Genomic DNA, 5,945 nt, shown 5'->3' on the forward strand with positions numbered 1-5,945 from the left:
TCCATCCACTATAAATCAACCATAGAACAGGGGGAAATCAGAACTGAACAAAAGTACTCTTTACTCTTCAAGTAAAGTCATTTTCTTTGCTTTCGTTGTTGTTAATTTGCTAGTAATTTGAATTAAGTTCTTCTGATCTTGCAAAATCACTAAAGCCCCCATTTATAGTTTGTTTATTCAGTTTAATAAAAATAGTTATTTTATTAATTAAATTCCATTCCATGTGTTCGACAACCAACTTACCTAAGTTATTCTATAATCTGACTAGGTACACTGCTTTTAGGTGCATAAATTAGTTAAGCTGATATGGTTTATAAATTTAAGTTGATAAGTATTATGCACACTTCTAGTTTTTGGTGTTGTTGCCGAGGAACGATTTATTTGATTTTTAGTTTAATAGATTTTAGTTCTATGATCCTTTTTGTAGTGCTAAAACTGCAAAAAGTTAGTTTTCTGCATTTATTAGATCTTTCTGTTTGTTCAGCAGCCACACCGTGGGTACTTTCGGCCACGCCGTGGTCATTAAACATACATATTTCAGTTTACTTATTTTTATTGGTTTTACATGTTTTTGTTTTTGTTTGATATTTTTGTTTATGTAATTTATGACCCAAGGATCTAGAACTTTAATACTTCCACCACTTGAAGACCCAGAATCTGCTTTCCATAAAAAGAAGAACAAGAAGGTTGATGAATCAAGTAGCGCCTTCCAATTTGACACATGTGAGCACTTTAAGAAGACTCCAAGTAAGAAAGAAGTAGGAGATAAGCCAGAAACCAAAGACAATTCAGAGGATGTTATCAAGAGGGAAGTAGAAGAGATGGTATACATTGCAGCTAAGAAATGGAAGAATACAAGAAGCGAATGCGTAACAATAAGGGCTCGGGTCTTGTGCCACCCGAAATCCCAGCAACCATGAATTTCAAACTCAAGGGGGATATTCTAGCCCTGCTTAAAGATATCCTTTTCTTAGGAAAGGACCATGAAGACTACTTCAAGCACATCGATGACGTTTTAGACATTGCTAATTATTTCAATGTTCCAAATGCTTCTACAGATGCGGATTTATTGAGAATGCTTCAAGTAACACCTACTAGAGATGCAAAGATTTGGTTGAAGTCTCTCGCACCTGGAACTGTTCGGATATGGGATAACCTTCGTGAAGCGTTTCTTGAACAATTTAGTCCTCCTTCAAAGATCACTTTGCTAAAAAAGAAAATTGCTAACTTCCAACAAGAAATTGGCGAGTCCTTATACAAAGGTTGGGAGAGGTACAAAGGTCTGTTAAGAAATTGCCCTCAACAAGAGTTCAACGTGAAACAAGAGATGTATATCTTCTATGATGGGCTGAACGTTATAACTGGGCAACCTCTGGATTCTCAAGGGCCAATGACTAAGAAGAATCCGACCATGATCAAATAATTAATTATAGACTTCGCAAAGAATTCCAGAGAATACCATAACCAGCAAGAAGATGTAACAAGAGGTAAAAGAGATAGAGGAAGCGAGAACTTGGGAGCAATAATGGGGAAACTGGAGAACATGGATCGGCGATGACGAAAATGTACCAATCAATCTATGCCAACTCTCAGTTGGATGTGACAATTGTAATGAGCCTCATTTGACCAAGGATTGCGATCTAGATGAGAATGGGGATCAGAAGGCCCAAGTATGTTACTCAAGTGGAGACAAATTTGATGAGGATTGGAGAAAATCGAAGAAGGACTGGTTACCTTACGATGAGTACAAGAAGCAAAAAAATGAGAAATATAGACAAACCGGTTGAGGCTTTTATAAAACATAGCAACCCCCGATAACAAATCCTTGTTCGAGTTGATTCTTGCACGCTTTGCAGCCGTTTCTAAGAAGAGGCATGGCGCAACTGACGCTATAATAAGAAATAAACAGGATGCCATTAAGAACTTTGAGACTCAACTTGGGCAATTGACTACACTTGTTAACGAAAGGTTACCTCCTAAAAATCCCAAACTGAAAGCACATCCTGACATTATGGCTATATATACTTAAAAAGAGGTTCGATTTGATCCATTAGTGATCCATGATGCAGCCACCACACAGCTCGATCCATACCTAGAAGAAGAGAAGATCAAAGAAAAATCATAATCGAATTCCACCCAGTACCCATGTCGTGGCGACCTTGACACACCATGGGCACTGAAGGGTGAAAATTTGTCTCCTTCAGAACCGTATAAGCCTCCTCTACCATATCTATCTCGATCCCTAAAGAACTCTTTGGAGTTGGAACAAGTGCTATCCCTTTCTATCAATGCTCCATTCCTCAAATCCACGACTAAGCTTCCTAAATTTGCTTAGGTCGTGTTCACCAATTGAAAAGAATTAGAGAAAGCATCTACAATTATGCTAAATGAGTTGTGTTCAGCTGCAATCATTGATGGGTTACCAATTAAGATGGGAGATCCATACTAATTGACTGTGCCTTGTGAATTTGGCAATTCTACTTCAGAAAATGCTTTAGCCGAATTAGGGGCTAACATTAATCCCATGTCGTACTATTTTTATGAGAAGATCATTGTACCAAAGTTACAAAACATTAGAATGACACTTCGAATGGTGGATCACTCAATCACTCATCCATGCGGAATCATTGAAGATTTATTGGTGAAGGTTGGAAAATTCATTTTTCGAGTTGATTTTGTGGTGCTAGACATGAGAAAAGATGAAGACCTTCCCATAATATTGGGAAGACCATTCTTGAGTACCGCAACAGCTCTCGTTGACATTCATGATTCTTAGATCACACTTCGTGTAGAAGACGCAGAAATCACCTTTGAGATGAAAAAAGAAGTGAATCATGAAGAACCTTTTGTTGAGATGTTAGAGGTGAATGATATGGAAGGTAAAAGAATAGAAGAAGGTCCAAACGACATAGATGAGATAGAGAACCTAATAGAGGAAGATTTCAAAGCTTGGGAGAAGCCTCAACTTGAATAAGTAAAGTGTTCCAAACCAAGAGCTTCAATTCATATGACCTTTGAATTATTCACGTTCACTACACCCAAGTATATAGTAGAAGAAGAAAGTGAAGAAGAAAAGTATGATTTAGGTGATGAAAAGGACATGGATGAGGAATTAGAGGAGCTTATAATTGCCAATATGGAGGTGGACAAAAGAGAAGCGAAAAAAGAAGATAAGAAGACGCAACTTGCTAGAAAAAGAAAGAGAATGAAATGAAAACAGGAAGAAATCGCCGATCAAAAGAAGAAAGAAAACTCGAAGTAGGCATACATAAGAAGGGTACAAGCTTACAGGAAAAGATGGAAAGAGAAAAAGGAGAGAAGGGAGTCCCCACTGTTAAATCTATATGCCCAAGAATCATTATGGAGTGATATTGCTAATAATATCTGATCCTATACGGTCACACATATATCCATTTGGCACATTTTTTATATTTTTTTTTATTAATGTGATTATTAACAAATAATATCAATTATTGTATTTTAATTACGGACTAATTATTGTTTTGTGAAAAAAATAACTATAAGAGAGTATAACTAGTTATTATTTCATATGGTACGAATTAATAAGTCATGCACAACCTTTTAGACTAATTGGATTCTTTTGTCTTTTTCTTAAAGACAAAGTTTATATTTTATAAACTTGGAGTTTATAAAATTTAAAGAATCCATCCTCTTTTGAGAGGTATGACGGAATATATATATATATATATATATATATATATATATATATATATATATATATATATATCGGAAATAGGATTGACTACGGATTCGAGCCATAGCACATGGTTTCATAAAACCACACGATTTTCCTGATCTAAATCAAGCAGGTTTTACATGAAGAAGATTTGGCTCAGCGTGTTCTATTCGATATGGGTAGGAGAAGAACCCGACTCGGTATTATTAAAAAAAATAGAGGAAGCAGAACCAAGTCAAGATGATACGGATCAACCCCTTTTTTTGCGCCAAAGATCTTACCATTTCCGAAGGAACTGGAGTTCCATCTCTTTTCCATTTCCATTCAAGAGTTCTTATGTGTTTCCACGCTCCTTTGAGATCCCAAAAAATGTACAAATTCCTTTTCTTTGGAACACATACAGGATTCGTCACTACAAAAAGCATAATGGTAACCCCACCATTCACTACTTCATTCATGAAATTCATAGTAATAGAGATCTATGTCCTACCGAGACAGAGTTTGTAACTTGCTATCCTCTTACCTAACAGACACAGATTTGCCTCCGTGGAAAGGATGATTCATTCGGATCGACATGAGAGTCCAACTACAATGCATTGATAGAATCCATGTTATATATTTGAAAGAGCTTGACCTCCTAGCATCTCTCATGGTACAATCCTCTTCCCGCGGAGCCCCCTTTCTCCTCTGTCCACAGAGACAAAATGTAGGACTGGCGCCAACAGTTCATCACGGAAGAAAGGACTCACTAAGCCGGGATCACTAACTAAGACTAATCTAATATGAATTAAATAGAAAAGACTAATATAATATATAATAGAAAAGCACTTTCTTTTATGTAAACTTTCCTCGGTTCTACTGCTACCGTTGGTTGTACGCAATCGATCGTATTATATAGATATCCCTTCATATGACAACCCGAAAATTTTTTGCTTTTAAAGCTCAGTCAGTCAACTCATCAGAGTGTCAGACTCATTGGTAATGAGTTCTAGCCTGGTTAAAGGTCATTCTAAGGAGTTTTTAGCCTAGTACACTTAAGGAATGAGTGTTAGAATGTACCTGCTAGAGACACTATACAACATGCGAGCCTTAATCCTCATCAAAAGGAGTTCACGGCCACAACACTTAATTTTACGGCCGTAAACTCAAGGTGGGCCGTAAACTCCCTCCTTATAGGCTCATATCCTTCAACTTTCTTCATTCTTTCATTTCCAACTCAAGAACACTCCATTTCTCTCTCAACTATCATCACGATTTTCATCCTAGATCTTCAAAAGTGGTAAGTGTTCTTTCTTGATTAGTTGATACATCTTCTAATGTACTATCATCTAATGATTTCATCCATGGAAATCAACTTTTTTTAGATCTTCAAGTTTCACCAAAAACACCAAGAACACATACTAGTGTTCTTGGCCAAAATCGACCATTTCAAGCCTCCATATCGTAAGTACTCTTCCCTACACTTGATATCTAGTTAGGAATCATGCTTAGAGCCTTGAAATCATCAAGAATGAAGGACCAAAATGAGTTTACAGCCAAGCCATCTACCATGGCCGTAAACCCCTATAAGTATGCCATTTTGGCCATAAACTCTTCCTAAGGCTTGGATTTGAGGCTAGAACACTCCCTTGTTCTTTGTAAGACCTTGAATCATCACCAAACTCATCATTTAGAGAGTTTACGGCCCAAGAATAAACACCCTTGGCCGTAAACTCCAATTATGGTCAAGTTTTGAACCTTAAACACTTCTAGACCCTTGCTAAACCTTAGAACACTTGAACCCTTGAGACTCTTTACCTTTAAGACCCTAAATGTGACCATTTAGAGAGTTTACGGCTAGGAGTAAACTCCCTTGGCCGTAAACACCTCAACACTCTCCATTGAGTAGGTCTTTCACATCCTTGTGTAGAGCAAAATTCCCTCAATCCTCCCTATCCTTCAAACACCCTCATATGCATCTTTGACCATTAGTTTACGGCCGTAAACTGCCTTGGCCGTAAACACATGGCCGTAAACACCAAAGCATGGCCTTAAACACCCTTTAGATGAATCATATGTGATTCCAACACTTGGTCAAAGTGTTCCCTAGTCACGTGAGGTGTTTCGTTGCATTTGGTTGCTTCCAGACACTATATTCATGCCAATATATGTGATTATATGTCATTTAGGACTTGTTGTGTCTCGGGAATTCATTCGTGGAACTTCTCATCCTTACACGCGTATTCGTTGAATCACCCACATCAGGTGA

The 5,945-nt window shown here is 37.4% G+C and overlaps 1 non-coding gene across 1 annotated transcript; it reads right to left on the reverse strand.

The window, feature by feature from the left end:
* Positions 1–1,201: 1,201 nt before the first annotated feature.
* Positions 1,202–1,311, reverse strand: LOC145122885 (small nucleolar RNA R71). Its single transcript, XR_013714784.1, has one exon. It is a non-coding gene; the product is annotated as a small nucleolar RNA R71 (small nucleolar RNA).
* Positions 1,312–5,945: the final 4,634 nt, after the last annotated feature.

Source organism: Lactuca virosa, chromosome 6 (assembly GCF_052849685.1).
Source record: "Lactuca virosa cultivar CGN04683 chromosome 6, Lactuca_virosa_CGN04683_v6, whole genome shotgun sequence".
Taxonomy (NCBI): Eukaryota; Viridiplantae; Streptophyta; class Magnoliopsida; order Asterales; family Asteraceae; genus Lactuca; species Lactuca virosa.